We start from the raw sequence: 12932 nt of genomic DNA, 5'->3' as shown, positions 1-12932 counted from the left end.
TCAACCTAACAAAAAATTCGCAAGCAAAAACCAAGCCATTTTATTCAATTCACTTCCAAATACAAAAATTGAAGATTATTTAAATGCCATAGCAACTAAAGTCGATCCCAATAAAATTCTCGCCATTTCCAGGATTGTAAATGATCGTATTTGCGTATATTTTACTACTGAAGAAACAGTCACCGAATTTTTAAGAACAGATAATGGAACAATAGTAATCAATCAGGAACGTATCCAAGCCAGGAAGTTAGTCACACCAAGCGAAAAACTGATAATTTCTAATGTCCCCCCATCAATACCTCACAGTATTATAGAGACTCAACTACAAAATTTTGCAATTCATCAAATAACTCCATTGGATTTTCTAAGAATAGGTACAACTAACTCTTTATTTAAGCATATCTTGAGTTTCCGACGTTATACTTACATTTCTCCTAAAAATCTGGAAAATATTCCTGAGTCTATATTAATTAACTATGAACAAATCAATTATCGAATTTATTTTTCACTTGAAAAACAGTCTTGTTACATTTGTAAAGAACAAGGTCATCTAGCCTCTCAGTGCAAAAAAAATACAAACACTCAAACATCTATCGAAAATTCATCACCTACTGCTCAACCAAATTATATCCAAAATTGCCACCCTATCATAACAGATGCTCAGCCAACTATCCATCCTTCACAATCTTCGCAACAATCCACCAGTCCACAATCAAAAGAAACAACCAATACTTCTCTATTTGATTCAAATCCCATTCAAACACCTATCCAGCCAGATAATGTTGAAATGAATAATCACAGCCAAAATCAACCTCCTACACCCTCTGACACTCAATCGTCTAAACGAGCGGTGTCAGAAATAACGTCTCCTTCAACATCAGTAGACCAGAACCCATTTAAAGAACCTCTGCGTAAATCTAAGAAAGCAAAAACTATTCCTGAAGATAATAAGACTTTAGCAGAAGATCTTATTAAATGCACTAGTTCTTTTTTCCAAGATAATTCTGACAACGGATATTTAACCCAGGAAGAACTAATTGATTTCTTTGAAAATGCATACGGCTCTGCAGATCCTCTCAGCATTGCAAAAACGTATACAGAAGATATCGAAGGACTACTCAATTTTTTAACTAAAATCCATCCAGCATTAACTCCCAAGTATCTGAAAAGTCGCTGTACAAGATTAAAAACTAAGATTAATAAACAGCTATTATTATCCGCTTTCTCTACTGATCACAGTGAATACAGCAGCGACGCCTCTGCTGAAATTTAATACAACATTCAACTGTATACTGCAATGGAACCTAAATGGGTATTACACCCATTTAGAAGAACTTAAATTAATTATAGCTAAGTTTAAACCATCTGTAATATGCCTACAAGAAACCCACTTCAAAGAAGATAACTGTCATAATTTAAGAAACTATACTCCGTATTATAAGAACAGAATAACTGCTAGCCATGCTAGTGGGGGAGTAGTAATATATGTCCATAACTCATTTAATACCGAAGTAATACGTTTAAGAACTGAGTTGGAGGCAACAGCAGTATCTATAAAAGGCCCCCACAAAGTCAATATATGTAATATTTATTTTCCTCCGAACTTAGACCCGTCCATAAAAGAAATAACTGAACTCTTCAATCAAATTCCAGAACCGCGTATTATATTAGGCGATTTTAATGCCCACAATATACTTTGGGGAGGTAAAAAAACAGATTCCTTGGGACGTAAAATCGAACAAATTGTTACAGATTCTAATATGAATATCCTTAACGATGGAAGAATCACAAGGTTCAATATTTCCACCGGCAATGGATCCCCAATAGATTTATCCCTCTGTGACCCTGTCTTACAACCAACTCTGTCGTGGGATGTGACATCCCATTTGCATCGAAGCGATCATTTTCCTATCCTAATTACGAACAATAACCATATCTCCTCATCAATTCCATCCAATAAATGGTGTCTGAAAAATGCAGATTGGTCTCTATATTCCTCTTTAATTTCACAAAAAATTTCTCAGTTGGTTCAGCCCTTTGATACAGACATTGATATTAACTCCAAAGTACTCCATCTCGTACAGTTTTTAACGTCAATAGCTCACGAGTCCATAGGTTATTCAAAATTTCCAAAAAAACGTGCTCCAGTCCCGTGGTGGAATTCCCACTGCGAAGCAGCAATTAAAGAGTCAAAAAAGGCGTTTTATAAATTAAGAAGGCACCCAACTTTAAATAACCAGCTAGAATTCAAAAGATTAAGGGCGTATTGTAGATACACCTTAAAGAAGAGTAAGAGAGAAGCCTGGAAAAATTATGTATCATCTTTAAATTCATCTACCCCGACTTCTGAGGTTTGGCAAATGATAAGCAGAATGTACGGGAAAAAATCATTTAACACCATTCATTACCTAGAACATCATAACCATATTTATTCAACTAAGCAAGAAATAGCCTCCGTACTAGCAAACGTATACCAACAACATAGCAGTGACGAAAATCTATCTACAAGTTTCCTAACCCATAAAAATAAATTTAATAATGCATGTATAAATCTTGATGACCACAATAATTTACCTCTAAATGCCATATTTACGATGGATGAACTGTTAGAATCTTTAAACAAAGTTAAAGACACTAGCCCAGGGCCTGACAACATCCCTACGACATTTTTAAAAGCTATGCCAACGGAAGGAAAACAATATCTTTTGGATCTTTATAATTTCATTTGGACAAATAATGTTTTCCCCATTGATTGGTACGATTCCATTATTGTACCAGTTCTTAAACAGGGCAAGAATAAATCGGACCCAGAGTCTTACCGACCAATCTCCCTAACATCTAATATGTGCAAAGTACTTGAAAAAATGGCAAGCAACCGACTATTGTGGTACCTAGAAGATCGACAGCTACTAAGCCCTATACAAAGTGGATTTAGAAAGTCCAGATCTACATTAGACAATATAGTGGATATTGAAAGTAATTCATGTAAGACTCTTAATTTTTTACGTACTATAGGACTCATTAACCAAATTTAATATACCTAAATTTTGTAATTTGATGTAAATACAGTTCATTGCTAATAACCCTTGTGGTTGAAGCAAATTGTAAATAAAAAAAAAAAAATAATTATATTTATAGAGAAGTAGTATTATTTTATTACCGCTTTACGTCACCTTTTAAATGGAACTATCAAAAAAGATTTTTAATAATAACGCAACGCAAAGATTACTGCGATTTAATCGGTGTGTCGACGACACGATTTATCTCGCAATATAAGCGACAGCGTTTGTTCATTAGGGGAGTGCATATAGATTTTGAAAAAATCAATCAAGATAGAACTATAGAACTTTTTGAAATTTCATTAAGAAATGTTTAATAAACAACATATCAAAAAGCTCTACTCGACAAGTGGCTGCTTCATTTTTTATTAAACAAATGAACTACGAAATTAGATTTTTTTAAATAACTCCGAAAATATAAATTTTAGAAAAAAACTGACTTGACCATTAAAAAATTCAGAAAATTTTACGGAAAAAAATATATATAAAGAATTTTCTAAAATTAGATCTGCATCTTCTATAATTTTTTATTTTTAACGCTCACCCTAAAGTCACCCTTCTCACAAACATTGGCGCAATGTAAACTAGCGTACGGCGAAGTGCACGGTTGAGTTATTTTAATGTAATTCTTTAACTAATGGATAAAATAAAATTTTGCAAAATGAGCCTGAAAGAAGAATATTTAAGCTATCTTATGGTTATTACAGAAAGAAATAAAATGTATGGGCGGTACGGTGTGGGCGGAAAATGAGCCTAACATGAATTTTGTTTAAAAATGATTTAAACTTTATGATTTATTACAACTAATACAATTTTTCTTATAGAACTCTCAATTTTGCACAACTTACCTTTTAAGTATTTTACTAAATGATGTTTCATTAAAAAAAATCTCAAAAATTTAATTCAAATGATATGACATCTCAAAAAATGTAATTTTTGAAATCTTCGTAGTTTTATAGAATTACCACCACTTTAAGACGGTATTACTCAAGTTTGAACAGATCTATTACAGTTTTATAAGTGCTTTTTTAAAGCTTAGGATGTAGTCTTTAAAATTCACTTAAATATTTTACTTTAGAAATAAAATAAACTATTTCTTTTTAAGAAAATTAAGAAAGATAACAAAAATGTAATACAAAAACCAAACATTACCAGCTAAAAATGTTTATACAAAGTGATCAAAACTTTTTTCTGTAAAACTTACCTAAAATACATTTAATAATAAGCTTCAACAATAATAAATGTTCAGCAAAAAAATTTTTTTTAGCTATTATACAGTATGTCTTCGCAACTTGGAACCTATTGATAACTTTTTATTATCAGTTTTACGAAAAAAAGTTATGTTTTATAAAATACTCTGCATCGTATATAATCTAATGCAATTATGAAATATCAAATTTAATTAATTTTATACGACGTATGTTAAAAAATATAAATTTCACTCAAGAGTAAAGTACCTTTACATTTCACAATATCGAAAACTGTGATTAAGAAAAGTTGTTTGGAATTAAAAAAAATGTTTTAGTGTTCAATTACATCCTTCTAATTAAAATATTGTGAATAATAAAGGCACTTACCTCTTAATAAAAATTCATATTTTTTACATACCTCGTATAGAATTAAAAAAGTTTGATATCTGATGCTTGTATCTTAGATTTTAGGTCAGGGAGAGCATTTTATGAAGAATAAGTTTTTTTCGTAAAAGTGATAATAAAATAGTTATCCTAATTGTAGTAAAATGATGATGAGTATCCGTAATTTGAGAAAAAATTGAAATTTTTTTTTTTTCGATTAGAATGATGTAATTGTATATTTAAACATAGTTATTAATTTCAAACAACTTTTCATAATATAATTTTTTGATATTCTGGAATATAAAGGTACTTTACTCTTTAACGAAATTCATATTTTTGACATAACTCGTATAAAATTGACAAAATTTGATATCTGATGATTGAGTTTTAGATTTTTAACTATCCAGATCATCTTATGAAGAATAACTTTTTTTTCGTAAAATTGATAATAAAAAAGTTTTCCATGTGGTTCCTAGCTACGCAGACATACTGTATAAGAGCTGTATAATAATTTTCAAATTGCAATGCCATATTCTTCAGCATAATCAAAAACAAAATAGAAACATATTTGATCAAAGTAAAATGATGAATTTAACGATATTTTTAAAATTATTTTTATACAAAACAATTGTTATTGTTTAAACAATTAATAAACAATTAGCGGCCAAATATGCGAGTAGAACTTTTTACTTTAACTAGTTTATAAACGAACAAAAAAAGTTTTAGAAAAATATAAGCTTGTTTGAATTTTTCCGAAACAATGTATGTTTTCGTTCTAATTGCACTCCCCGTCATGAACACATTGCTGCGATATTATAGTCGTTGTGACGACGACGTGTTTTGTTTCATTGATCACACTGAACCGACGACTACAGCTACAGCAAGTCTGGAATGGGTTCTTCAGAATCGGAGGAAGATTTAATCTTGCTAGTTGCTTTAGCATAATAAATAATAATATCATAATTGGAATGAATAAAAACTTTAAATTCGATAGATTTTTAAAAAATATTGAGCACATTTTTTTAGTTTTTCGATCTGTCATTAATTTCGCGAAATATTCGCTTTTTCCTTGTGAAACTTTGGGACTCGCCCAGTTCCTGACGCCCGGCTCAAATCGTCAGATTTTTGAAATGTGCACTCTTTTGCATGTACTTAACTTACCTTATCTTAATCTGACAATTTCGAGTTTTTTTAAGGATAGATTTTTTCTTTCGGGCACCCCTTAACGAACTCCCCTGTGTTAAGAGCCAATATATGGTAGAGGTACACCTGCAGGGTACCAGGTTTCTCCCCATATGATAATCTGACGCGCTCGAGTAACTGCAAAAATCCCCGCTTGGGCTCCCCTACCATTGTAAATTCGCAACGACAACGCAACAAAACGCAGCGGGCTGCGTTAACAAAATATAAGGCAGTACCACAGCATAATAAACGAAACCAGCAAGGACACTCCCTGATGCCGCCTTTGAAGTTGAAAAGTACAGGGTCGCCATTTTTCGCGTAGTACATCTCAGTGGTGATGTGATGTGTTGGTTAATCAGTGTTGCCGATGTCACCAACTTTATTACCCGTAAGAGATTCTTTTTGAATAATTTCTGGAATTTATGCAAAAGATTAACAATACAATCGCCATTCATTGTCAATATCTTGTGTTATGTCCCAATTATTGACATAATTCCCACAGGCATACGTATAAAATTATGTTAAAAAATATGAATGTCATAAAAGTTAAGTAAATCTGATAATTATGTACAAATCGGCAACACTGTCGATTTTCTACATTGTCTGTACTACGCACAAAATGGCCGACAATCTGCGCAGTAATAGTGCGCGAACTTTTCCCGCCTACTAGTGTGTCACTGCTGTTGCGTTTTCTATGCTGTAGCAGTACTAACGCTATCGCTGCGAGATATCGTCGCACCGATATGTGTTGGTTCTCGTTAATCGCCGTGGCCGTTCGTTTCGCGAAAATTTCGCATTGCGATGTTATCGTCGACTCGGTGATTAATCGCAGCAATCTGTTCATTTCCTTATTTAAAGTACCGTGTACACGTATCCAGTATCTGGCGCCAGTCTCACTGGAATGTCAGTGGCATGAAAAATAGACCACCTTTCTATTCGAGACAGCGCTGGACTGGCGCAAAATAGCTATTTGTATAACAAGGGAGGAAAGTGCTACTTTTTCTTCCAAGAATGGAGGGCAGTAATCATTCAAGGGAGGAAAAGGCACTTTACTCCCATGTTATACATATGGTTTTTCCACCTTCCTCAAATAACAAGTCATTTTTTCATTTTCACTGAATTTATTTATGTAACTACCCAACAAAATGTATTAAAACTAAAACTAACAAGTAGGTACAATATAACTGTCAACTGTCAAATATAAGTCAAATTATTAATGTAAACATTGTTAAATCAAAATAACAATTTACTGTTTTTTACCATTTTGCAAAATACAGGGTGTTTTATAAATAAACGTTAAACTGTATAGATACTTACGTAATAAAAAATAGATATTGTACAGGGCGTCAATAAGTTATATTTCATGAATGAAATACCATGACGTCACTTTTACTTTTCCTCCCTAGTGAGGAAAAATATTTTCCTCCCTAGGGAGGAAAAGTACAACTTTGCTCTCTACAATCAGGTCCGGAAAAGTATACTTTCGGTAGAGGTAGGTGGAAAAAGTGTTTATATGATGCAACTACCATGCCAGCGCTGTCGTGTCAGTGCAACGGGCGCCAGTTACTGCATACGTATAAACGCGGCTTTACTAACTTATTAAATTTCTTAAGGTAGATTACGCAATTTGCAACTTTTTAAATTTTGCAATAGATTTTTATTGTTGTTTTTTTGTTTAACTTAATTATATTTTATTTATATTGACGATTTATATAATTTTAGTAAATTGTATTTGGTATTGTTTATTTATGACTCTTGTGACCTTTGTCTATAAAATTGTTAAATTTTCCATTACAATAAAGCATATTTCTATTCTCTATTCTATTGCGGTTGGCTGCGCCGCCTTTGTCGTAACTCATAGTCGCAAATGGGGTATACGGGACATACAGTCCATCTAATTTACTTACCGTTGCACGTCATTATCTGCGTTAGAGATCTAAGTTGACATTGTTGCCCAATTACAAAAAATTCTTGAATTCATTTTAAATCAAATACATCACACAATTTTTGCGGAAGTGGATTATACAGCAAAACAAATTAATATTCCATGTAAATAAATAAAAACTTCAGAAATAGAAAACAAGAATTAAATTATAATCTTACGTTAAAGTACATAATAAAAACAGTAAATATAATGAAACAAATACTTATAGCAAAGAATATAAACAAATATGAAGTGTCATCACCGCAACTGTCAAATAAATGTTACCAATTTATGCCAAAATATCACCTGCGTTCGATTTTATAGTTACAGTGTATTCCGAACAAATGTGCTTCATAAAAACGCTTTATAATCCATTTATACAAATTAAATTAAACATATGATTGTGTATTTCATTAAGTTGACATTAATAGAAATCTTTAAATATTATTTCTACGCGTATATAATAAAATATGTCTAGTGGCTGTAATGCCAGTGTACTCGGTAAAGTGCTTCTAAAAAAGAACACACCTACCGCCTAAATATTTCGTGTTGGTATCATCTGACGTCACGGGCTATGACGCGGATGACGTGCAACGGTAAGTAAATTAGATGGAGTATATGTATCTCTAAACGTAGCCAATGTGTTAAGATCTAATTGTTTCCATTTAGTTTAGTTTTAGTTAGGGATGGGAAAAACCTACCGGTTATAACCTAAAACCGGTTTTTTACTTCGCAATAATCGGTTTTTCCGGTTGTTATTTTGTTCCGGTTATAACCGGTTTTTTCTTATAAAATTATTAACCGGTGAAATACCGGATAAGTTACTTCTGGAAAAAATAATTAATTCAGACAAAAAATGGGGAGGTTTTTATATATTGTAGGGTTCAAATGTATTAATTCGCCCTCATATATTTACACATAAACGTCTATGATATAAAAGCATTTATAAGCTATATAGCTATAGAGTACATATTCCTCGAACCTAATATTGGTAGGACGATAAAGATAGATTTGAATAATATAGAATAGATCGACTGTCTTTTCATCAGTGTGTCAAAATTGTGAATTACTGTAAGTATAAACCACAAAACTTATGACATTTATAGGGATGGACTCGAGCCGAGCCAAGCCGAGCTTTTGAAAAGCTTGTGCTCGGCTCGAAATTTCGAGCCGAGCTCGAGATAGAAGCTCGGCTTGAACTTCGAGCTTGCAGGTTGAGCTCGTGGCTCGTGCCGGCTCGGCTCGAATAGTTCGAGCCGAGCCGAGCCGAGCTCAAAAACATAATAATGAATGTAAAATATAACATTCGTAGTAATTTTTTTTACTTATAATAGTCAAATATAAGAAATAATAAGAAATTCACTAAATGCTTTTCACATAATAGCTACATACTCTGTCATAGTAACGTTAGGAGACAAGAAGAGCGAGATATTTTTTTTCTTAGATTAATGAACAAATAGGAGAAATTAAAAATGTTTATTTCACAGTTTGTCTTAATTTCTGTTTAAAAAACTATGATAATGTATGATTTTAGTGTTCGTCCTGAAATAATGTCAGTCTTTTTAAAATAACCGGATTTAAAGGAAGCCAAGAAAATAGTTTTATCGCTGAGAAACTATATAGGTAGATATATTACGATAGTTTAATATAAATTTCAAATAAGATGGCATATTTGTATTAAGTATTATGACAAGATAGTGGATGAATTGTTTGATAACACCCGGATTTCGTATAGTGTAGTGATAATAAATAATACAAATAACAATAAAAAGTAAAGTCTAATACGACCAGACTAATCCATAAATAATCGGAGTAGGAAAAAGCAGCATATTTTATGAAAACATTTTTTTAAATATCAATATTCATATGTACATACAGTGTGGCCAAGCCAAATGGAATAAATTTATTATTTCGTGAATAAGCGCTTTTGGAAAAAAAATCCGAAACAGGTCGGTTTTTATTTTTAAATTACAATTTTTTGGCATATACTCGTATATGATAGTAGCTCATTTGAACGGTTATGAAATTCTCTATTCAGTAATATAAATATTAACATAATATACAGGGTGTCCAATTTTTTTTTAATTAAATTAATTGACACAAAAATGAGAATGTATATGTAATTTATTTAATTCAAAATACATTTTGCTACTGTCAGTAAACAGAAAGAATGTTCATTTGACAAATAAACATAGCTTTTCACTTAAATTCAATGTTCAAGATGCCACTCACCTGCCTCTTGGTAGTTTGAACATTTAATTTAAGCGAACAGCTGTGTTTATTTGTCAAATAAACATTTTTTATGTTTTCTGACAGCAGTAAAATGTATTGTGAATTAAATAAATTACATACATTCTTCTTTTTGTGTTAATTAATTTAATTCGAATTTTTTTTTGGACACACTGTATACATAATTATGTTAATATTGATATTACTGAATAGAGAATTTAATAACCTTTCAAATGAGCTAGCACATGACCCCTATTCCCATTTAAAAAAATAATCGATTACGTCATGACGCCCAGATGGATGACGTCATTAGTATGATATATGTAGGTATTATATATGCCAAAAAATCGTAATTTAAAAATAAAAATCGACCTGTTTTGAGATCTTTTTCCAAAATCGCTCATTCACGAAATAAGGAATTTATTCCATTTGGCTTTGCCACACTGTATAATACTATTGGTAATATTGTAATGTAGTACCTACCACCTAAAAGGCCTGCATAAATAAATAAAAAATATAAATAAAAAGTATCAAGTATTTTATTGTCTTATATTACTAGATTCGCATAAAATAAATCTTTCACTAAACTTAATACAGATGAGTTGTAACTCTTTTTTTTTTAATTTAAGTAACTAAAAAACCTGTGTCACCTGAAAAATATTTTTGCACACTTACAGTCAATTATAAATAGGTACATAGTATCTCCATTAACATTTTATATCGGAGATACTATTTAAAAAAAATTACATTGTTAATAAAAATCATTTACAAGAGGAAAGGAGGAAAGTGTAGGTATATATTTAAAAATAACATTATAACTCTATTCTTACCAAATTATACATATACGACTCTACTTCAACAATAAATAAAATTAAACCTAGAACTAATTTAAACGATTAAAATTAAAAAAAAAATTGTTTTACACATTTTTCAAAATTGGGTTTTCTACCCAAGAGTTTAGACATAAGAGGCACTTAGCCGATTCATTAGTCAATCTATTGCGTTGTTTTCGAATAATTAAGCCAGCTTTCGAAAACAATCGCTCAGATGGTACGGACGTAGCAGGAATACTTAGTAAGTCTCTGGCCATTTCAGCAAGAACAGGAAATCTTCCTTTATTTACCTGCCACCACTTTAAAATATCTTCGTTGCCAGTACTTTGCGGGAGTGCTATGTAGTCATAGAATTCAGTACTTAAGTCTTTTGGTTTTGTTATGACCTTTGATTGATAATAGCTTTCGAAATTGATTTCAAGCTCATCTTGTACTTCCATGACCACCGACGATTCAGATGTACTTTGCGTTATATTTTCTACAGCTTGCTGATTTCCTTCATACTTTTTTAACAGTTTTTTAAACACTGAATACGATTCGTTCTTTAAGTCCCTTCCCCAAAGTGAGTTATCAAATGCTTCAAGTTTATGTCTTGGGTCTAAAATAAGTACTGCACAGTAAATCCAATTTGTTTGTCTGCAATGTTTTAAAATTTTATCTCTGGCCTTTTGAAATGCAGTTAAAAGTTGTTCATCTACACAGGAACGATTCGGTTTATCGTCAAGCAACTTTGATTGTAATTCGATTTTGTCTAACAGTATATTTAAACTGACTATCACTGATGGAAGCGTTGCGTATTTGTCTCCTCCAAGGTTTTCGCTTACTATTTTAAACATCTTTAAAAATTTACAGACGGAAGCTAACATCTGCCATTCGTTTTGGTGTAGTCGAAAATTGTTTAATTTATTGACACTGTCGCTTGCACATAGACAGTCGATCCCCTTTTTTAACTTTAATGCGACATCCAACATATCATGAGTGGAGTTCCATCGTGTTGGAACATCCAGAATAGGTGAAATCTGTGTAGATGCCCCAGCAGTTTGGCACGCACTTTTAAAACGGATCCGTAATTTTTCAGATTTTTTTATTTTCTTAAATATATAACGAATTTTATCCAAACAGTTAGTTGGTGTTTGAATATCTTCATCTAGAACATCGTTGTGTTCGAACTCAACCTCTTCATCTACGTTACTGCTTTCTTCATCTTCAGCCTCCCCTCCTACGTCTTCTTCTATTTTCAGAGATTTTAAGCAATCTTGAACAGCCAAGTTCAGAATATGTGCTACACATTTAAAATGTTGATTAACGTCATCAAAAGAAGGAATAAGCTTTTTTAACTCCTGCATGAACGTTGTATTTGCTGCAGTGTTGTCAACAGTTATGCCTTGAATTTTCGATGTGATGCCATAGCTCTGCAAAGATTCATAAAACAACTTGGCAATATCTCTCCCAGTATGAAGCCCATGTGAAGGTGAGAAATCGATAACTACAGACTGGAGTTGCCAATGGTCATCAATAAAGTGGGCGGTGATCCCATAATAAGATTTTCCATTAATTGCCGTCCAGCCATCAATGGTAAAAGATATTCTTGATGTGTTTTGTTGTAGTATATGCATAACTTTTTTTTGATCCTGTTCAAAACGGGACACAACCATTATCTTTAAAGCTTTTCGTCCAGGCAGGTTTATTCCAGGTTTGATTTGATCGAAGAAGTTCCTTGTTGCTTCGTCGTCAAAAAACGAAAAAGGTAGGTATTTAGTGGCCACCCAATCAACGATAAAGTTTTCATCTTTAGACTAAGTTTTCACTCTAATGGCATATAACATATCCCACCAGAATGAAAACAATGGGAACCTTCTCTGGTTACACCTCCGAGGCTTCTACAATTTGCAAGCCATACGGATGCTGAGACTAAGGAAGATGAGGGAATTCTACAATTTACAATTCACGTCACATCTGCTCAGCGCGGTAAAGTTCCAACGAGACTGGTTCCCTTCATACTCCACACAGAGTAAATGTAAATCAAAAATGAATAACCATTTTCAATTTCGTTGCAAAACGAAAATACAGCCGAACCATATTCCAGTCCAATCAGAGAGTGCTGCAAGCACCTCTACCGGTTTCGAAACTT

The sequence above is a fragment of the Diabrotica virgifera genome, chromosome 7, assembly GCF_917563875.1.
Source record: "Diabrotica virgifera virgifera chromosome 7, PGI_DIABVI_V3a".
Taxonomy (NCBI): domain Eukaryota; kingdom Metazoa; phylum Arthropoda; class Insecta; order Coleoptera; family Chrysomelidae; genus Diabrotica; species Diabrotica virgifera.
This window is presented reverse-complemented; position numbering follows the sequence as displayed.